The sequence below is a fragment of the Hakea prostrata genome, chromosome 8, assembly GCF_041222555.1.
Source record: "Hakea prostrata isolate BN-2017 chromosome 8, UWA_Hpros_2, whole genome shotgun sequence".
Classification (NCBI taxonomy): Eukaryota; Viridiplantae; Streptophyta; class Magnoliopsida; order Proteales; family Proteaceae; genus Hakea; species Hakea prostrata.
Window position 1 is genome coordinate 39,793,955 of NC_142607.1, and position 23,115 is coordinate 39,817,069.

Here is a 23,115-nt window from a genome sequence, read left to right on the forward strand (position 1 = left end):
TGGGTTAGTTCCTCCAGGATCTCTTCCTCAATTTTCATCTTGCTCTTGCTGTTTACTCTTCTGATTTTTTTATTTTTTTCTGTCCTTCTGGTCTCTGTTTAGTAATCTCACAGCATAAGAGAGCTGCAGAATTTCTGCAACTCAGAACTGGGGACAATGTGAATTTGGGGATTTTTGGGTTGCCGCAATGCAGGGAGAGGGATTGCAGGTTAGAGAGGAAGAGAAGAATGGTGCAAAGGGCTACGATAGGAAACTATATAAATTCTCATTAATTGGTTTTCGTTGGATCCAATCCAGAGTTGTGAAAGATATCTTTGCTCGAGGCTGGCTACTCTTCGCTCAGGGCTGACATAGAGCTCCTAATGCAAGGATGATGTACTTGAATTGAGTATGGTTCTTTCTTTCAATAGGTTAATAGTCCTCCTTTGAATTACCTTTCAACTACTTGTGTACCTGACGTTCTCCATTTTTTCAATAGGTCTATGTAAACATCAGGACTATTTCTTTTTGCTTCCTAATCAAAGGTTGTACTATTATTGCTTTACTCGTGTTTCATCAGCATCATTCTCAGGGTAAGAGCTATGAAATTATTTTATTGGTTTGGATTTTGGTATTGATCTTGTGATTTGAGATATGGAGATCCTGACTCTTTGATTACGATTTTGAGTGTGCAGTTGCTGGCAAGCATCACTGGGATTCAGAAAATCTCTGTTCCCATGATGGATCGTAATCTCTAGAATAGCAAAAATGTTCACTGGAGAGCTTGTGGAAACAGGCATGTAAACACTGAATTAAATGTTCCAATTTGAGTACAAGAAATGTTTTACTCACTCTGAGACAGAACTGTAATATGTATTCATGGAAAATTGAAGATACAGTTGTTTCAGTGTACCCTATGAAAAGTGAAGCTTATGATCATTGCAGGATGATGGGCTATTGAAGCCGTGTGCTCTTAGGTTATTGCCCTAGAGGACCCGATCATTCATGAATGTTGACCATTGTCGTTTATTTTGCAGGAAGGATGGTTATGATAGAAAGAAAGGAGACTGGCCCTATCAGGCCTTGCCACTTCCGGGAAGCATATAGAAGACTCAAACTTGAAGGGAAGGTACCAAAGAGGTTGGTTCCAAGGCTGTTCCGTTAGATGATTTCAGCAGATTAAGGTTATTGACCTAAGCCTTTTTTTCCTTGGAGGTTGTTGATATGATGTCAATCCCTAGTAATTTATTTTCCTTTCACAGTCACTGGCACTCGTGACTAGTCTCTAGTTGTCTAATATTTTTAAGTTTCTAGATATAATGTAATGGAGCTTGATTTTGGTTTCATTGCAAGTCTATCTTAATTCTTATGCAGTTTATTTGAAGTGTCACATAGTTTTAGGCTTGTGCAGGCCATGCATGGTGCTGAAAAGGGAGAGCCGGTTACTAAGCTGCTTTCGCCAAGCTCTCCATGTAGTGCTGTTGATTCTTCTCGGCACCCATGTGGAAGTCCATTTACCTTGTTCCTCGCAGCTCCTCTGCAAGCTTTCTGTCACTTGCTTGGTCTTTCGGGATCTAATATGGATATGGTAGATTAAACTACACCTGGTTCTGCATTGTGTGATGCTTTTCTGCTCCTTTTGGGACTCTATCCAGGATAAATATAGCTAGGCTGAGCAGTTGCTTTCCCTCTCATTAAGTGATTCGGGATCGACATTGGCAGCATCATACAAGCTTGATCCAGCTTGGGCTCAATTCTTGAATGATCCATTCCTAAGGAGGCTTATTCTGAGGTATGTATTCATCTCCCACCTCCCTTAAATTTTTGAAACAGTAGATTGTGATAATTTGTGGCTGCACAGATATGTTTTATTTTCTTAACCTAAGATGTAACCAAATTGGTCTTAGTAATTATTAACATGATATAAGGTTATTTCCAAGCAAGCCCGAAATGCATTCTTATCAATTCTGCTCGCTCTGTAGGTAGGCAGTAGTTTCCTCAATAGAATCACAAATTATCTCTCTCTCTCTCTCTATCCTATTTCATCTCTTTCTCTAATTCCTCTCATTCTTTTGTTTATTTCTTGTTCTTTTAATTTAATAGATATTTGTGATTGTAACAACCACATAATTGCAAAACTCTGTTCATCTTTCCAAGCAACCCGTTGGTTGGAGCTTAAGAAAGGTTCATGTTTTGAGGCATGCCAAAACTTGAATCTTGATTAGAAACAAGCGGGTTGCCAAACAAAAATTTCTTGAAACACAGCGATCAACAGAATCCTTGTTCTCAAAATATCTATTGAAACATGTCTGGGTAAGCTTATCCATTAATGATTTCACCTTGCACTTCATTCTTTTGTTTTCTTTTTCCTGTCATTCCCAAAGATGTGTTACCTATCAAATGTGTAAGCCATCAGACCCTGCAATCTGTTTGACGATCAGTTCTCAGATTTTAAGGATTCCCCAGCACCGTAAGCAAGCCTGGAAAATTCGCTTAACTTACTCTGCTAGGAGATGAATCAGAGCAGGTTGATTTCAGAGACATTTGACTGAATCATAATGTACTTTTGAGCCAGCAAGGAAGCATATATATTTGTGGTTTTTTTGTGGTTCACTTAACCATATATAAATTTTTTTTCTGGTTTGATTCTGAATTGAATATGATCAACAACAACTCAAGACAAATTTTGTTATGGAATTTTCAGGGTAAGCGAGATACACTTCAGGGGAATATAGTATTTTGGAAGGCAGACATAACTTATCCTGAGAGAGATGAGATCAAGGGAGGTGTTGGATGCAGGCATGATTCCTTCAATGACTGCTTTCAGATCTTTGGTTCCTCTCCCTTTTGCCTTCCAAGTGAGAGAATCCTCGGTTGGTGCTGTAAAGGCACTGTTGCTGTATGCTTGAACCAAAAGTAATATTGCATCTGCCTTTTTTTTTTGCCGGTACATGCTTGTAAGATTTCATAATTTCAGAAAATCCTTTCTGATGATGATTGAATCCCGCTAAAGCTTGATGTTTTGAGAGCTTTCAAATCTTCAAATGAAATTTCCTTGTAAATGTGAAATACTGTAGGAAACAGACATGTTTCTTTTCTTAATGTAAATATGGTACTCTTAATTCCACATTGGCTTCTTTCTTGCATTTTTCTCCCTTGTTATAAACTCAGTTTGGTAGCTGTCCCATAATTCAGATTTATTAATGCTATTACATACTTCTCATCAGATTAGTAATCTCATTCTTGCGAGGTCTACAGGTCTTTGAGAGAGAGAGAGAGAGAGAGAGAGAGAGAGAGAGAGAGAGAGAGAGAGGATGTGAAAATGAGAATGTTGTTTTAGATATCACTGCCAAGCAAACTAGTTGTTACAATAATTAGAAACCGTAGCAGATAGTGCAGTAGTTGTTACGTACTATGGCTAAAGAAAATAGAACCGACCCTCACCAACTTTCATTGCAAATCTTTATGATTGCTTTCGAATTGACGGAAAATTACCATCGGGTCAAACTATTTGATATGGTTTTTGGGCTTTTGCTACGGTAATTTTGGTGTAGTGCCCTTGCTATCCAACAGCTGGGTTGCTGTTGCAATGTCCATTTCCATTAACTTTCCAATCATCTTTTCAAGTGGTTTATTAAGCATGCTCCATGACCCTATAAAACACCAACAAACTTTTTAAGTACTAGCATTTTAAGAATGGAAGACGCATCAACAACTAAAGGAGAGGACTGGGGGAGTTTTGAGGGAAAGAATCATCACTTCATCAGTCACAGCATTTTACATGGGTTTATGAGAAGTTTATCATGAGTGTGTTGATATTTCAAGTTTCAACTGGCTGGTCTGGGGTAACCTTTGGCGATCAAGTCAGTACTTCGCACAAAGGTAGAAAACTCCAGTTGCAGAGCCTAATGAATAGCTATTAGAATGAGAAGAATTCAGATACCTTTACCTCGTCTGGGTCTAGGGTCTGAATAGTCTAACCTATGCGGTTTTGAGTGATCGGATGTAATTGGGAAAATTACGTGATTAGCTGTTTTTAGGTTTTCCTTTATAAAAATAGCCACTCAATGTTTCACTTTACAAAATTAGCCAAAACTGAGTTTGTATTTACAAAACTAGCCAAAATATTGATTTTTCAACTATTTGGACATTTTTTACCACTAAAACTGATCACATCAAGCGGGAAAATCACTATTTTGTCCAAAAGGGAAAAGTCATTATTTTTTTCATACCCTTTGAACATTTTTATCCCTATGCCGGTATGGTCAATTTTAGGGGTAAAAATGTCCAAAGATGCGAAAAAAACACTATTTTGGCTAGTATTGTAAATGCAAACTCAGTTTTAGCTAGTTTTGTCACTTTGTGAAGTGAAACATTGAATGACTATTTTTGTAAGGGGAAATCTAAAAGCAACTAATCACGTAATTTTCCCGATGTAATTCCCTTATTTCAATCTTCGCCATTCGATTTGTGTTAAATAGATAGACTTCTCTCAGTTCTCCAAGTTTGAGACCATGTCATGCATGAAGACTTTTCTTAACTGTCCATGCCTCTTCATGGTTAGGGCTCTTATCCTAGTGGGTTCCAAGGGGCAGAAGTGACATAACCTTAGACACTCGATTTGCATTATGTTGTCTTGGTTTAGGACCAGTTATGTTATGTTGTGACCTGAAGTCTTGTACTTGATTTAAAAAATGGACCCGAACCGATATATTTTGGTAGAGTGACTCATTTACCCGATTGGAGTATGCATGTGTGTGTGTCTTACGTTCGCCTACAACATTATTGAGGGATTGAAGATTTTTTCAGTTAGAGTTTTAGGTGAGAGTTCTTGTAACACAGTTCTTTACCGTTAGTTGTGAAATCTGATCACATTATTGAGAGATTGAAGATTTTTTCAGTTAAAGTTTTGAGTGAGAGTTCTTGTAATGCAGTTCTTTACCATTAGTTGTGAGATCTCACCACATTATTGAGAGATTGAAGATTTTTTCGACTAGAGTTCTGGGTGAGAGTTCTTGTAACGCCGTTCTTTACCATTAGTTGTGAGATCTCTTTCTATATATTATTCTTCTACATAGTGAATAGCTCTTCTTCATCACTAGTGGACGTAGCGCACTGCATTAGTATGTAAACCCCGTTAAATTTCTATGTATTTTCATGCTATTTCTTTTTTATTTGCTATTTTGTGGTGTTCTTTTTAACAAGTTGAGATTGTGGTCGGTTCTTCATAGACCCCTTCCAATTGGGCCCAGGCAGACACCGGGCATAACATATGGATTTGCGTGAGATTTGGTTTGAACCAGGCAAGAACAGCCGTATAATGGGAGAGAACTAAAAAGGGAGTATTTGAGTTTGACGTTTGGCTTCAGTGCTGCGAATGGTGATGATAAAAAGAATCTTGACCGCCACTTTGAATCCTAACCATTGGTAGCTAAGTGTTGCACAATAATTGAAGCTGTTATCGGATATTAGTATTTCAGTGTAACACAAAGACTAATAGTCCCACTCATTGTAAAGTTCCTTTACTTGTAGAACTCTACTCATTGTAAAACACCACATCATGTACACTACCATCTCTATTTAAAAATAATGAAAGCTCTCCCCAGAACACAGTTGATTGGGGATTTCACCGTGGACGTAGACTTCATACTGAAGATCGAACCACGTTAAAATTGTGTTTCTATTTTGAACATGGTATTAGAGCATATACGATCTGGGAATTAATTCGGTGGTGGCAAAGATCCGGTCTTGATATTTTTTTTTAATTTTTTTTTCGGTTCTTCAAAATCCTCTTCTCGGCTTTGTGCTGCATCTCCGCAAGGAGAGACGATTTGCTTCCCTCTCTGAGTTGCTGAAGCGGTTTTAGTTTCACAAAGCAACGTTGATTATCTTCATCGAGTCCGTTTTTTGAGAATCACAGCATCTTTAGGTCTCTTCTCTGTTTTCGGGACTTGCACAAACGTGGTAAGATTTGCTGCTCTGAATTCTAAATTCAAATTCATTCACATTCATTTTCTTTGTTTGCTTGGCACTTGGTTAGTGCTTGGGTCTCACGTTTTTTGAAGCCTTCAAAAAACCTTTTTTTTTCTTTGCCTTTCTGCTTTGGGTTTAACGTGTAAACCCTTTGCCATTCTGATTTTGTTTCTCCAAATTAAAAAAAAAGGGAGAAAGGAAAGGCAAAACATCTCTTTTAACCCTTTGCTTGGTTATTGATTGGTTGTTGCACGGGTAGGTATTCACTACTGTTTGTGCCACTATTCAGAGAGAAGAGACTAGAAGACGTGTTATGCATTCTGAATCTAAAACAGGGACTGATCAAAGTGAGACTACTCGCCCATGTTGCAAAAACAAATATTTATCCTAATTCCGCTCTGGGAAATCAAGTCTCTTATGGTCGTCATCGTGGGAAAGGTCTTGGAACTCGACCTACTTATCATTGTGATCATTGTAATCGTGATGGTCATTCTAAAGAACGATGCTGGCAGTTGCACCCTCACTTGCGTCCTTCTAAAGATCAGACCACCACTAAAACATCAGATCCAAAAATTGTTGCGCAAGCAGGCTCTTCAGATTTTCAGGGTTCTCTTCAACAGATTGCATCTCAACTACAACAGTTCCTTCAGTCAAATAGTTCTGTTCGCTCAGTATCTGAATCAAGCAATGTTGCTCACACCACTGGTACTCCCCTTGCCCTTTCCACTTTATCTCGAAATTATTTTATAGTGGATTCCGATGCAACCGACAATATGTGTCGTTCTTCATATTATTTATCTGATTTGAGTACTGATAAAGTGGACTCCTTCCCTCCTATTACGGTTGCTAATGGCACCACTGTTCCTATTCAAGGACATGGGAAATTGAATTTATTTTCAACTGAAGCAGATGCATTGTTTGTGCCATCTTTGTCTATGAATTTACTATCAGTTAGTAAGATCACTAAAAGTTTGAATTGTCATGTGATATTTTCCAAGGACAAAGTAATATTTCGGGACAATGAGAACAGGGAATGATGATTGGTGAAGGTCGCCTTGCAAGATGGTCTCTATGTGTTGGACTCTCCAAACAATGCTTTGGTTTTTTTGAGAAAACCTGAGAAATCCCAACTTTGGCATTGGCGTATGGGCCATCCTTCTGATAGGATTCTAAATTTATTGAATTCATCTTTCTTTTTTGATTCCAGTTGTTGTGATGCTTGTCATTTTGCTAAACAACATAGGTTGCCTTTTCCGAGCAGTACTCATGTTTCCAAAGACGTTTTTGAGATTGTGCATTCGATGTTTGGCACTCTCCTATGGATTTTAGAGATGGTTTTAAATATTTCATTAGTTTTATTGATGATAAATCACGAGCCACGTGGTTATATTTATTGTGATCCAAGAATGAAGTTTTGCAGATATTTCAAGATTTTTGCAAAATGATTCACACTCAATTTCAGACGAGTATTAAAATCTTGCGGACAGATAATGGCACAGAGTATACAAATACTCCTTTCCAGTCCTATCTTAGAAATATGAGAATCTTGCATCAAACATCCTGTGTTGGCACACCTCAACAAAATGGAGTTGCTGAACGTAAGAATAGGCATTTACTGGAGGTGACCCGTTCTTTACTTTTTCATGGAAATCTTCCAAAAATTTATTGGTCTGATGCGGTTCTTACAAGTTGTTATTTGATTAATCGTCTTCCAAGTAGTGTGTTACAATTCAAGATTCCACTGGAAATTCTCTATAATCGTTCAATTACAATGACTAATCTTAGAGTCTTTGATTGTGTTGCTTATGTTCACTCGCAGCATGGTAGCAAACTTGATCCTCGCTCTCAGAAGTGTGTATTTTTGGGGTACTCGACATCACAAAAGGGCTATAAATGTTATCATCCTTCCACCAAGAAAGCTTTTATTTCTCGTGATGTTTCCTTTAATGAAACTCACATGTTTTATCCTGGCAGGAGTCAAATTCAGGGGGAGAATATGGATAATTATAATGAACTTGTTGTGCAGGAATTTGCTCCTACCCCATTACCAAGTATACTAGATAGCTCATCAATCGACATTGAGCAACAAAATCTTGATACTCAAGAAGAACCACAAATATTGGTTCCATCTGAGAATGAGCAGACATCATCTATACAAGTTCGAAGGTCAACTCGAGTTTCTAAACCTTCCATCAGATTGCATGACTTTTCAACATATCATGCAGTAAAATATCCCATTCAATCTCATATTTGTTATGATCGTATTTCTCCTCAATTTCTTACATTTTTAACTGCCATTGATGATCATAAGGAACCAATTAATTACCTTGAAGCCAAGAATTCATCAGTATGGATAAAGGCTATGGAAGACGAACTAAAGGCCCTTGATAAGAATCATACTTGGGATATTGTTCCACTTCCAAATGGTGTACACCCAGTTGGTTGTCGATGGGTCTATAAAACCAAATACAACAGTGATGGTACAATTGAAAGATACAAGACTAGGCTTGTTGCCAAAGGATATACCCAAACATATGGGGTTGACTATAAGGAAACTTTTGCACCAGTAGTGAAGATGAACACTGTAAGAGTGTTAATGTCAATAGTCGTCAATTGTGAATGGCCTCTCTTTCAAATGGATGTTAAGAATGCATTTTTACAAGGAGATTTGCTAGAAGAAGTATACATGGAAGTTCCTCCAGGTCATCCATTAAAAAATCAAGATGGTATTGTCTGTAGATTGAAAAAGGCAATATACGGTCTTAAGCAATCACCACGAGCGTGGTATGAGAAGTTAAGTACAGCCCTTATAGTTTCTGGATTCAAAAGAAGTGGATTAGACTCTTCAATGTTTGTCAAGAAAACTACTGGCGGTATAGTTGTCGTCTTAGTCTACGTTGATGACATAGTTATCACTTGGAGATAATCATCGAGAAATTACTACTCTCAAGCAATATTTGGATAAAACTTTTGACATCAAGGATCTGGGAAAACTTCGATATTTTCTTGGTATTGAAGTTGCAAGCTCTAGTAAGGGATTGTTCATTTGTCAAAGGAAGTATACTCTTGACCTTCTAAAAGAAACTGGAAAAATGGGTGTGAAACCAGCTAATTCTCCCATGGACTATAATAGCAAAGTGGTCAATGATTCTACTCCTCTGCAAGACATTGGTTGTTTCCAACGATTAGTAGGACGGCTAATTTATCTTACTATTACTAGACCTGATATTGCTTATTCAGTAAGTTATGTGAGCCAATTCATGCATGCTCCTACCAAAGGACATATGGAGTTGGTAGACCGTATTCTATGTTACTTGAAGTCATCTCCAGGACGAGGTATATGGATGAAGAAAAATGGGAACACTATTATTGAAGGATTCTCCGATCTTGATTGGGCGGGTAATCCTATTGATTGAAAATCAACTAAAGCTTCTGCGTATTTGTTGGAGGAAATCTAGTCACTTGGAAAAGTAAAAAACATAGTGTGGTTGCACGTTCGATCTGCTGAAGGTTTGAGTATAGAGCAATGGCATCTGCAACTAGTGAATTAGTATGGATCAGATCTCTTCTTCAAGAATTAGGATTTGGTAGTTTTAGTCAACCTATGAAGCTCTTCTGTGATAATCAAGCAGCTACTCACATTGCTTCCAACCCAGTATTTCATGAAAGAACCAAACACATTGAGATTGATTGTCATTTTATTCGTGAGAAAGTCCAAGATGGAACTATTGAAACTCCATTCATAAGAAGTGAAGAGCAACTTGCAGATATTTTCACAAAAGCTTTATCCAAGGGAACATTCCAAAAACTATTGTCCAAGTTGACCTCAGATGTTATCTTCGATCCAACTTGAGGGGGAGTGTTATCGGATATTAGTCTTTCAGTGTAACACAAAGACTAATAGTCCCACTCATTGTAAAGTTCCTTTACTTGTAGAACTCTACTCATTGTAAAACACCACATCATGTACACTACCATCTCTATTTAAAAATAATGAAAGCTCTCCCAAGAACATGGTTGATTGTGGATTTCACCGTGGACGTAGACTTCATACTGAAGATCGAACCACGTTAAAATTGTGTTTATATTTTGAACAGAAGCAGACCCTTGAGTTTGAGTCCGGATCAGCTACCCGTTGGGGAGCATAGACGGTTTTACCACCATAAATATAGGGGGACCCATAGGTTGGGTGATGAGATCTTTTTTTTTATATTATTATTTTTACCTGTGGGTCCCACATGATTTGTGGTGGTAAAGCCGTCAGAGAGCGCAGAGTGCTTCTGACGGGGTGATGATCGGGATTCCTTGAGTTTGGTCAGCTGCCTACCAGATCATCATTGGCAAATTTAAAAGTCGTCTGCTACACGAGTGACTCGTTTGAATGAAGTCCCAAACTTGGATAAGGAGCTGCGTGGAAACTCAAACGATGGTCGTTACTACTTACTAGTTTTAGTTATTGGTAGTCAAGGTCAGTGGGTTGGCCCGGGAGGGAAGGTTGCGTGTGTTTTTAAATGATCAGGTTCAATGGTCCATCGCCAAACGAATTTGAACTGGTAAACTTGGACCAGCTAGCTAGCTCACCTAAAATTGTTAAATGTATTCATTAATTCATTCAAAATATATAGATAATTAATCTTCTGTTAGGTAAAACAATAGACAATTGGAATTCTTAAATGATCAAACTATTATATCCCCAAAGTGTGGTTCAAATATGCTTGGAAACCATCAAGACTTAGACCTTTATATGGACTCAGAGAAAATACAATTTTCTTGAGCTCCTCTAATCTAAGGGGTGGTCAACAGCTATGTCATATCATATCATGAGGCACAACAGGGTCAAACAAACATTCAACAAAGAAGGCTTCCTAAGGTGAAGAGCACCAGCTATCATGAATACTTAGTAAAACACATGCCATTAGTGACTCAATTCTTTTAAATTCCTTCTAATTTTAGCCCTTTGGTGATAAAATCTTGTGTTCTTGTCACCATCAGAGATGTAAATATGCCTAGCTTTTTGAAACTAGAAAGATTCCTCAACCTTCTGATCTAATACAACCATTTTTCCGTTACATGAAAATGGTCCCAGTTGGGGCAAGCAAAAGATTCAACCAAACTCATTAAACCAACAGTACAATTGCAGAGGTTGTTGATATGACCAAACACAGAACAGCTCCAAAATCTCAAAAATGAAAAAAGATTAAGGCAAACCCAAGCAGTCCAAGGGGGAAAAAAAAAAAAAGAAAAGAAAAGAAAAGTTAAAAGCAGAAACATTAAAATTTAAAGTATGGGATGCTACAAAGTTATTTGGTAATGAAAAAGTTTTGCACAAAAGGGTATGAGAATTAAAGTGAAAACAAAAATTTTTAATGACACCCTTTGAACTATGCCTTAAAGTTATTGTCCACTCCTTAAGTTATTCAATTTATAAATCATCTCTATAGAGTAAAAGTGTGGCAAGTATAGCCCATGCCGATGTAAGCAAGTAAAATTATTTCAAAATGACACTAATGACCTTTGAGCGAAAAACCCATGCTCAACTTTTTTTTTCATTTCCTCCTACCGTCCGCTACTTCATTCTCTCTTGATCATTAATCCTCACAAAATTTGAGAGATATGTAAATAAATAATGTTTCTAAACTTAGGATGTAAAGGAAATATTGAAAATGAATAACTAAACGTTGATGCATCTAAAATATGCTCAGCCCTTTATATCCTTAAGGAATATTTTGCAAAACAATATTAGATGTGGCCCAACTGTGGAGTTGGGTGGCAACCTCCGAAGGCTAAGTAAATAATGGAACTGATCACAAAGCTCTGATGAATTGCATATAATAATGGAGGGAAACAATCCAATTACCTCTAATGTATATGAGTTCCTTGTTTATATAGATTTTACCTTTGATTCCCGATCGTTGGATTCGTTTGTGCCTCCTTCCGATGACCATTCGATCTTAGGGTTTTATTCTTATTTCAAAGATGAAGGTAGTTACCTTCCTTAGCATGATCCTTCACTTTGTATTAGTGGTAGTTACAAGTATGACTTAATCACGTATCCCGAATTATTCGGGATCACATTTATCTCCATAACCGCAAGGTTCCCTCCTTCTTACGTAACTGTCCGGTTCGAACTCCGATTCCGATCTCGACCGGATATCTGGACCCGATCATGGTTTATCCACATTCGACCGGAGTTAATGACTGAACCGAGGTAGTCTCGGTCTGATATAATTCTTCCCTTATCACACATTAACTAAGATTAACGATGTTAGTATCAGTAGGGTGGGTTTAAACATTAAGGAGTGATTGATCAAAGGGTTGCACCCAACCCCCTAATGATCAAGATTTAATTATTCTTCTTGAAGACCAAAGATCAAGTATTGATAGATACTGAAGCGGATCAGGATGGCACTGAAAATTTTTCAAATAAAAAATGAGTAAAGGGTCATAATCAATCCAACTGAAGGAAGGATAATAACAGAGGAAGAAGGGAGAGATGAGTACAAAGTAAGTATTTGCGTTTGGTGAGTGGCCTACTTGATCATCATTGGCAAGGCTGAAGGGTTGAAAGTTTGGAACTAACTTGTATAAGGAGCTGCTTGGAAGAGTCATAGGATGGTTCAGTGCAGGAGCCAAGCAAAAGACTAAGGCCTAGTGGCAAGGTGGGGTTGTTAGTTATTGGTACGGCAAGTGGAGTGGGTGGATAATATAATTAATCTTCTCTTTGAGCAAACCAATAGATAATTAGAATATTGGATACAAATTAGAAAGCATAATATAAAGTATATTTTGAATTGACCCAAGACTAATTTTTTATTTCCCAAAAAAAATGAAGTCCAAGGCTTGGAAATTTCGATGCCAACTTGCATTATTTGGGGGGGGGGGAGATATTAGGTAGCTTTTGTTTTTCAAACTCTGAAATGTCGCTTTCTAGATTTAGTGATTTTGAATACAGCAAAAGAGACTATTGCTGTTGAATCTCGAAAATGTTACGTGTCACAATTCGAGAGTTACGTGGGAGGTACATGCACATCAACAATCAAAAGTTCATTGGTATTATGATGAAGAATGTTGTTTAAGCCTTCTAAGTGAGTGCGATAATTATTTCACCTAACCCTATGTTAATCACAGATCAGACATCAATTCGATGCACTTAGGGTTTGTTTCAGAATTAAGAAACATTCTTTTTACCAAAAAAGAGTTTAAAGAAGAATAAGAAATAACTTCTCTCCATCACTAGAACATCCTAGTGAGTCAAGTCTGCATGTACATGAATGCATTTAGATGGAATCCACCACTATATGAGATGCACCTTTAGTCAATAGTATTTAGATGTCCAACACACATTCACAAAAGATTCATTGAACTTTTAGTTATACTTTAGTTGGCCTGATTGTTTGAACGATGTCTTAGTCATGTTTTATTACATCAGTTTCTCTTAATACGAGTTCGGATCTTTTACTGGGAGGGATAAAGAGCAATGCTTCTCCCCTCATATTTTCCATTACACATTTGGGCCTCCATCTAGAGATTTAAATCTCGAGTTAAATTTATAAAATGATGTGGTGGGAAAAAATTTGGATCTCCAACTATTGATCGATGGGGCATTTAGAAAAATCTCGATTCACCTTTTTAGGGCTCTTAGCATTTTTACCCGGGTATACCTCATGAATCCAGATTCATATATTAATTTCGGCTCTACATTGATAGGATTATATTAACTCCCTCTTAAATATATTATGATTTTCTTTTTTGTTTAACTGAAATACAAAAGAATACGAAGAAAGCACAATCCTCTACCCTCGTGGTAGGGGCCCACTCCTTAATACCGTACCTGCCGTTTCCTATATTAATTTCTTCTATTCATGAATTTAAAAAATGTGAAACATGAATGTGTTTGGATTCTTCTTCAATAAATGAATCTTGATGTATATTCCACTCATTTAATATTTTATTATATTAAATTAATTATTTAATTCCCGCCATACACACGGTTTTCACATTCTTGTAGCCTGGACACAGCACGCCAATATTCAAAATTTCAAAGAACACGCCATGTCTTCTGTCTTTTTCCCCTCAATATCCAACGATCCATATCGAACATGACCCCACAACAGAAGCCGAGTCAGCCACTCACTCCGAACCTGATAGATCGAATCGGTTACTTTTTTTTCAAAAATTTCTGACATTAAATCGGTTACTTAATTTCAGTCAAAATCAGAAGGAAAATAATCAAGTTATTTAAATAAAACGAGAGCCGCCTCCGTAGCGACCACGTCGTCGTCTCCTCTGTCTCTCTCTCTAAAACTCTATTTCCAAGAAAATCACTTTCTCTCTCTAAACTCTCTCACTGACCTTATAAAAAAACCGATCTCTCGCTCTCTCGCTCTCAGCAATCCTCTCCTCACTCTTCGTCTTCTTCTTCTTCGATTTTGATTCTGATCTCAACCATATGCTCTTCTTTTTCTTCATCTTGTTCATCAGAATCATAAATCGAAGAAGATTAAGCTACTAGTCATGTTTTCAAATCAGAAACTGAAACCGATCGTGATCCGTCAAGTTTGGGCAGAGAATCTTGAATCTGAGTTCGACCTGATCCGAGATGTAATCGATCGATTTCCTTTCATTGCCATGGATACCGAGTTTCCTGGAATCGTTTTCCGTCCGGCAGATCCTTTCTACTACCGTCGTTTACCGTCAGATCACTACGTTGTTCTCAAAACCAACGTGGATGCCTTGAAACTAATCCAATTAGGGCTTACCTTCTCTGATTCCGATGGAAATTTACCAGATTTCGGCACTGAAAATAGGTATATCTGGGAATTTAATTTTCGTGATTTCGACGTGACTCGAGATCGGCATGCACCGGATTCGATCGAGCTTTTGAGAAGACAAGGGGTGGATTTTGAGAAGAACACAGAGAAAGGGATTGAATCGTCCAGATTTGCAGAGTTCGCCATGTCTTCTGGGCTCGTTTGTAATGACTCGGTGAGTTGGGTAACTTTTCATAGTGCTTATGATTTTGGATACCTGGTTAAGATCTTGACGAATCATTGCTTGCCCAACGAGATTGAAGGGTTTCTGAGTGCGCTTAGGGTGTTTTTTGGAACTAGGGTTTATGATATTAAGCATCTAATGAAGTTTTGTGATAGTTTGTATGGAGGGTTGGACCGGGTCGCTAGGGCTCTTGATGTGGACCGGGTTGTTGGGAAGTGCCATCAAGCCGGTTCGGATAGCTTGCTGACTTGGCATGCTTTCAAGAAGATGATTGAGAGGTATTTTGGGCATGATGCACCTCAGAAACATGCTGGTGTTCTTTATGGATTGGAGGTTATATGATATATATATAAATATTTATATATATCTATATAGCTTTTCATGTATAGGGTTTTTGGATAATTTTATTGGAAATATTATAGAATTCTTTATATTTTTACTTTTTAATTAAGTGACCTTGTTTCTATTGCCTTTGCAGCAAATTTAATTTTCATAATTCCTTCCCCTTGGAAACCGAAATATACCTATTTTCAAAGGGATGAACAATGGCCTTGAATGTTTTATGGGTAGCAAGAAGATATGAGTTGATACAAAGATTTGAATGTTGAGGATAGAGTTCTATAACATTGGGGCAAATCCCCAATCTTGTCACATATCCTGACTTCTTGGTGCAAAAACCTCTGCTTGGAGCTTTATATCAGCTTTGTCTGAAGGACAGAGGTATTAAGTTGTCCATTATCAAAGAGACCAGGAAGAGGCTTGCAGCCCAAGCAGCTTTAGTTGCTTGAACTGGAATTTTTTTTTAGTTCTGAAATCAATCCAATCAGATCTTGGTTTAGATTTTTGATACAATTTCAAAATTGATCATCTACCTGTAGTAACATGGATGTCTAGATCCTGTTGTTCAATCACAACAGCCTGAGAGTACTCAGAGTTCATTGTTCATACAAGGTACATTGAATGGTTAATTAATGTGGAACATCAATAAAAAGTTGCAACAGAGACCTTGGAAACTGACACGGTTGAGTCATGGTGAGTAATCAGCTCCACCTGGAAGAGGGCTACTGGAATCATCCTCCAAATGGGGTTGGTTTAAATTTAACACTGAGGTAGTTCCATTGGAAATCCAGGGAAAGCTGGTGGACTGATCCGAGATTCTGCAGCTGAGGTCGTGGATCACTTTCCTGTGCATCTGGGGTTGGGGTTGTGTACTAATTAAGAGGCAGAGATTTCAGAGGTAAATGATAGGTTTTGAGAGGGCTTGAAACCTCATCTTGGATAAGGTTTGGATTTAGTGTTATTCAGCAGCAACAGTGAACTCAATACAGAAGCAAAGAATTCCATGGTTTGCACTACACAGATGGAACTCATGTCACCTCCAAGTTAGAATGCTTTACCCGTGAGGGTAGAGAATCCTGCTCCCTTCACACTCCATCTCGTATTTAAGAGGGAGGGCATCTTTTTTTGGCAAAAACATACAAGCAGCAATATATTAATGAAAAGAAGGGCGACACCCACAAGATTTGTTTAAGAATTGCAACACCCAAAAATAACAAAGCTTTAAATATCTTTGACTGCTTAAGGATTGCCTTTTTCGAAGATTTTACCTTTTATATTTTTTAAAATTTTTTTTTTGTTGCTTTATTTTGGTTCTCCACATTTTTTTTTTTTTTATTTCATTTTTTAATATTCCATTGTTCTCCATCTGTAATCCCAATTCTAATGATTCAATTCATCTTCCTCTTCCTCATTCTTCGTGATGAAGTGCTATCCCATTAACCATCTACAATATTTGAAATATGCAAGTTCTTCAGAAATGATATGGCTAAGCTTTGGATGAGGATCCCCCGAGCTCTTTGATACTCTATGTTATGACTTTGTATATTTGCACATAGATTAAAAAAGTAGTCATTATATGTATTATGGAGGCATCAACCTTGCGAAACAAAGCCACATTCCTAAGTATTCCATGTACACCAAGCTAGGGCACGCCACATTTGATGCACAAATTTTGATTTGATAAATTACATCCAATCATATAGATTAAATCCTAGGAAATCAGATGTATTAATGCGAAGGGAGGCCATCTTGAGTTCACCTTTTGTCAATGCTCAAAGGTGGACCCCCTCCCCCCTATATGAGTGGTTGAGGGGTGTGAGGGGAACATAATTCCAAAAAATAAAAAGGGGGAAAAGAAGAAGAAAAGGCATTGCAATGCACCATCAGGTCAATAGGTGTTATGTACATTGTGGTTCAAGCCGTTGAACTAGTACGAATCATATAATTGAAAACACTTGATTGAAACCCGGTTCTAAGGGTTTGCATAGCACTTCTTGGCATGGCACTTCTTGAAAGAATGCTAGCTTTCAAGAATGCTTCTTTGTGAATGCCACGTGGTGTATAGGACTTCTTGGATAAACCCTTGTCAGGTGCCCAAGATGTTGCATCTCGGCAAAAGTAACGCTCTAATCGGATTTGTCTAAATATCAATCCAAGGCATGTCAATTCAATGCATTAAATGCTTTGAAACAAATTAAACGTCCAAGACGCTCATCGGGAAGCCTTTCATTCGCTCAAGTTATTTCGATTGTTGTTCCCTTACGTTTTGTCTGTTGGATTAAGGGATAACTATCACATCTAGGCCCACGTGACTTTGAGCTCCTGATCAGTTAGGGATAAGGTGCAACTAGCTTGAAGCTTCACCAGGAAGATTGAGTTATTAACTTGGTGATTAAGTAATCCATAGTGCATAATCTCAACCCTTCATCTTGATTTGGAAGATTGGAGGGCTGTGATGCCTCTTTGCCATATCAAAGGTATGAAATTGGTATATAAGCAATACATTCAACATAAATAAGGGTAAGCCTAGTTACAAAAACTCTAGCATTTATTCTCTTGCAAGTTCCAAGAATACATTCATTCTTGGAGCATTCACTCCTCTATAAGAGGATTTGTGTTTTCCTGAATCAAACTCAATCATTGGAGGTGGCTTCCCCCCTTAGAGGTGGCCACTCTCACTCTCTTTGATTCACAAGAACCAAATTTGGACCAACGGTGGACCAAATTGCAACAAGGCAAATTTTGGAACAACAATAGGTAGGGCGCCAAGTCTCTTACCTCTTTCATTCCTTACTCTCTTTACAAACATAATCTACTCTCTTAATCTTTATCCCTTGGAGATTCCTAGTTGATTGGGTTGTGGCTTAGTGTTCAATTAACTAATGTATTCATGAGTATGTGGTTAGAGAAGGGCCTTATTTGAATGGTTTTGATGTTCTGGAAACGTAGTCATAGATCATATATATATATATGGCATTTCATGTATAGGATTATAGGACAATTTATTGGAAAAATGTTATAGAATTCTTTGTATTTTAACTTTAACTAAGAGGTCCTGTTTCTCTCTCTCTCTTGCAGCAAATTTAATTTTTATAATTCCTTTTTCCCCTAGAAACAAAAATACACCAATTCTCAAAGAGATGAAGAATGTCCTCAATGCTTTTAGGTAAGGTTTAAAGTATTCCAATCTTTTTTTATTTTATTTTTTTTTTTTTATTTTTAATGGTGTATATTAGATTGCACTAAAATGTCTTGACCAATATGATGCAATATTCGAAACAAATCACCTGACTGATACGGTAGTCATAAAATGTTGTTTTTGAGGAGTTCTACTTGAAGCTTTAATTTATATCTTTACAAACTTCATTCACTTGAAGGACAAGGGTATCAAGTTGTCCATCATTGAAGAGGCTAGGAAAAGGCTTTCAGCCTAAGGAGTTTCAAATGTGTTAGGGATACGGAATGCACAACCATGAATAGAGAAGAAATACAAACAAAATACATAAGAGGAATTTAACTTTGTTCGGCAAAACCCTCCCTACGTCCACCAGAAAGAAAAGAGATTCAACTATTTCCAAGAAAACTCACACCACTCTCACACCACTCTCACACCCACAAAGTGTTACCCTTTGCTTTCCCCCCCCTCTTCCTACGTTATTCCACATAGACTATTTATAGGAAAACCTAAAACCCTAATCCCAATATAATTACAATATTAACCCAGTACTACTAATTGACTCAAACTCTATTTCAATTACAAATACAATCCAATTAAAATTATATGGACTCAAAGAATACAAGACACCCAAACCCAACAATCTCCACCTTGGCTTGAATTATGCAAATCACCTTTAAGAAAATTGTTGATAATGTTTCTCTTCAATCACCCGTCTTTGTGTATCCGCCACACATTACCGCATGGCCCACATCCCCTTTAGGGATGCAATTTCTGACCACCATCATTAAAACTAATATGGCGCAAACCCCCCACCTGGGGTGTTCCATACAGCTCATCCCCACTGTACAACGTTACATGGCTCCACCTCTCCTACTGCTGCAGTTAGCTTCGAGAGATCCCTGCTAGTCACCAACTCTGAAGCAAAAGTCACCCACTTCCTTTCCAATTTTGCTCTTGTTTGATGCATGAACAACCTGCAAATTATGTCCGCCTATACCCTTGCCTGAGTGCCAACTAGAACTCCACCTGTTCCACACTCTTTACAAGCTTGTACAATTTACTTGATATGTGGCTTTTGTACCCATCAATCAACTTAAAGAACCTGATTGTTGATCTCCGTACTAACCCACAAGATTAATACTAACAGAAATAAATCTCCTCGATTTGTTACTTCCACTGAGTTCAGAAATCCCAAAAACCTTAGGAACACTTAACTTCGTACAAAATACCTTCACACAAAATCCTGTGAAAACAATCTTTGATCAATCCGTCAAAGCCTTTCTTGTTCTCTTGGCACCTATCCTCTCATTTATGGATTTTTGCACACTTCCGATGACGATCCACCGAATCTTGCTTTGATACAACTTGTTAGGGATATGGATGCACAACCATGAACAGAGAAAAAACACAAGCAAAATACACAAGAAATTTAACGTGGTTCGGCAAAACCTTGCCTACGTCCACCAGAGAGAAAAATGATTCCAATATTCCAGGAAACCTCACACTACTCTCACACCCACAAAGTGTTACCATTTGCTTTTTTTTTTTCTTCTTCTTAGGTTATTCCACAGAGACTATTTATAGGGAAACCTAAAACCCTAATCCCAATATAACTACAATTTTAACCCAATACTAGTAATTGACCCAAACTTTGTATCAATTACAAATACAATCCACAATTACAAATACAATCCAATTATAATTATATGAACCCACAGAATACAAGACACCCAAACCTAACAAACTGCTTGAACAACGTTCTTTCAGTTCTCAAATCAATTCAATCAGATTTGGTTTGGTTTTTGAATACAATTTCAATATTGACGTTCTACCTGGGGTGACATGGACATGTAAATCCTGTTGTTCAACCACAACATCTTGAGAGAGGCCTCAAAGTTCATTGTTCATACAAGGTGTAAATTGTGGGAGACATGTTAGTACTTGGTTTATATGGATGAACTAGGGGATGATTAACAGGAAAAGAAAGGTTAATGTGGTACATCAAAAGAGAATTGCAACTAAGAGCTTGTAATGTGACACAACTTGAGTCAAGAGGATCTTATTGTAGCAACAAGGTTGAACCTAGATGTCGTGGTGGGTAATCAACTCCCTAGAGTCCTACTTTAAAAAGGTTATAACATGGAAAATAACACATTGGTTTAGAGAGACGAATGTGTAGGTAGAACTTCTTGGCGAACTCGATTTCAAAGCCACAGGTGTCTACTTCCATGCTCGACTAGCGTGAGATGATGCTTTATGAAATTGGTAGGGATGAATCTAAACAGCCTAGGTTTAACTTTTGCTAATTAAAACTTCGGTTAGATATAAGTTTTTTTTATTCTTAATACAAATGACATCTATGTGAAATATTAAGTCGTTTGAATATTGTGAAATATTGCACAACAGGCAAAATGGTTATTTTACAAAAATTACTGAGCTTGATTAAAATTTCACGTCAGGATCATAAGAGAAATTATATGGAACAAATACCAAAGATCACACTAGGGTTAAAATGGTCATTTAAAAAAATGTTTCATTTTGGTTTTTTTTTTTTCCTGCAAAGAAGGCTAAGAAAAGGCCAAAACATCTTGAAAACATAAAACAAAAAGCCAGAGAGCAGAAAGAGGCCAACTGATCTGACTTGTCATAGACCAAGCTATCCTAGCTAGAGAGTGAGCTACATTGTTTACACTGCATCTAGAACAATAATTGATGAGGATAAAATAACACCAAACTAGGTTCAATCGCGGTCAGGTCATGGACTCAGGTCTGGGACTGGTTCAATCAAGGTCGGGTCAAAAAACCCGGTTGAAACTGGTCCAGAGTTCAAACCATTTAGTAATGTAAAAAACATCAGATTAGCCAAACTCCTACTAAGCAGGCAAGGTGAAACTTTATTTATAGTGTTGAAATGGTTAAACAAGGTTATTCTAGGACTTTGGTTCAGAATCTTTTTGCCATTCTATTATGCAGTAAAAAAACAAGGTGGTTTTCATTATCATCGCCAAGACACTTTCAAGGTGTCATTGGCCAGAAATGGCAACCAATGTGATGGAGCAAAAATGCAGCATAGCTAGTCAATACGAGAAACTAAATGCAACAAACAAGAATATGATGGTGGTGCAGCGTCTAGAGGTGGTGTTGTTTACCATCTCCAATCAAAATTAAGTAAACCCAAACACAAAAGGGTCCTTATTTTAACCTCATCTAGTGGAAAAGTGTCAATTTTGTGTGAGAATAGTGAACCCCAAATAAACAAACAAGGAGGAAAGTTCAATTTCAATTTTATTTTTATTTTTATTTTTTAGAGAGCTAGAATTCAATTTGGGCTATCATCAGAATTGTATCTGTTACAAAAATAAATACAAGAAGAAATACAAGAAGAATGTTGCGTTGAAATAAAACATGGCTGATATTAAATATATCATTCGAAATGTTTTCGTTTTTGTCTTGTCGTTTTCTTCATTTCTCTCTCTGCAAACACAAGAACTGCAAGCGGAGGAACTTCATTGGAAATGGCAGCACGGTGACCACTTTATGGTTCTATTTTTTCCTCATATTTTCAATTGAAAATATTCTATCTTCCTAAATCAATTAAAATCTCAATATGGAGACACCCATAAAAACATAGGCCAACTTAAACCCGCAGCAGAACCAAGTATGTGAAAAATCAGCCAAACGATTTGGATTGAATAAAAGTAAATTAAATAATTAATTAAAGATAAGAAAGGTTTGAATTAGTTTTATCTATTTAATTTTCTCCAATATCTTAAGTCGCAATAAATCCACAATAGCACATATTTTCCCCCTTGTTTTGGTACTGTAGTTTCTTTCCACCAAACTAAAGGAGACTTAAATGTGAAGTGCATAACAATAAAAATGTGTGATAAATGGTAGCTCTTCACATCATGATTATGACAATAAAATGCTTTCAGAAAAAACATAAAAATTGTTTTCTAATTTGTCCCTGTCACGTTATTATAGTGTTTGCATATTTACTTTCTTGTTTCCAGCTTCATTGCTTTATGATATACAAGTGTGCAACTATATGAGCTAGCTAAGGTTTTCACATATAACTATAGCTCCCATCTTCATCATCAAATGTATGAATGTACCTACCCAACATCAGTAATCCACTTTGTATATTTACTTTCCTCTAGAAATGTTTGTATGGAAATACAATGCATGAAAAGGTTTCAATAGAGAAACCAATCAAGCCAAATTAAGATATTAATGAAATGGAATGATGAGATGGTATGGAAATAATTTGAATGGGAGGAAAGATGAATGAAAATAATTCAAATGGAAGGAGAAAATAATTCAAATTAGGGAGAACTAGGGAAATCATGAAAAATCATCCTTATCACACTTAATACTCCCCCTCAAGTTGGAGAGTGAATGCAAGAACTCCCAACTTGCCTCTATGACTGAGAAACAAAATTTTCCAAGGACCTTAGTGAAAATGTTAGCAACTTGGGCAACACTAGTGGTGGAGATGAGTTTAATGAGACCATGTCGAACCTGATCCCAAACCACATGACAATCAATCTTGATGTGCTTGATGAACTTAATTGTTCACAGAACAAAGGTATTGGTCGAGGGAACATGACACCAAGATCTTTGAGCAATGTAACTAACCACATAAGTTCACA

The 23,115-nt window shown here is 37.2% G+C and overlaps 1 long non-coding RNA gene and 1 pseudogene across 1 annotated transcript; both read left to right on the top strand.

Moving 5' to 3' along the window:
- Positions 1-471: 471 nt before the first annotated feature.
- Positions 472-3,087, top strand: LOC149007839 (uncharacterized). The gene is made up of 4 exons (XR_016175336.1): positions 472-572; positions 675-1,163; positions 1,391-1,771; positions 2,684-3,087. It is a non-coding gene; the product is annotated as an uncharacterized LOC149007839 (long non-coding RNA).
- An 11,162-nt stretch (positions 3,088-14,249) lies between these two features.
- On the top strand, positions 14,250-15,393 carry LOC149007840 (putative CCR4-associated factor 1 homolog 11 pseudogene; annotated as a pseudogene).
- The last annotated feature ends 7,722 nt before the right edge of the window (positions 15,394-23,115 follow it).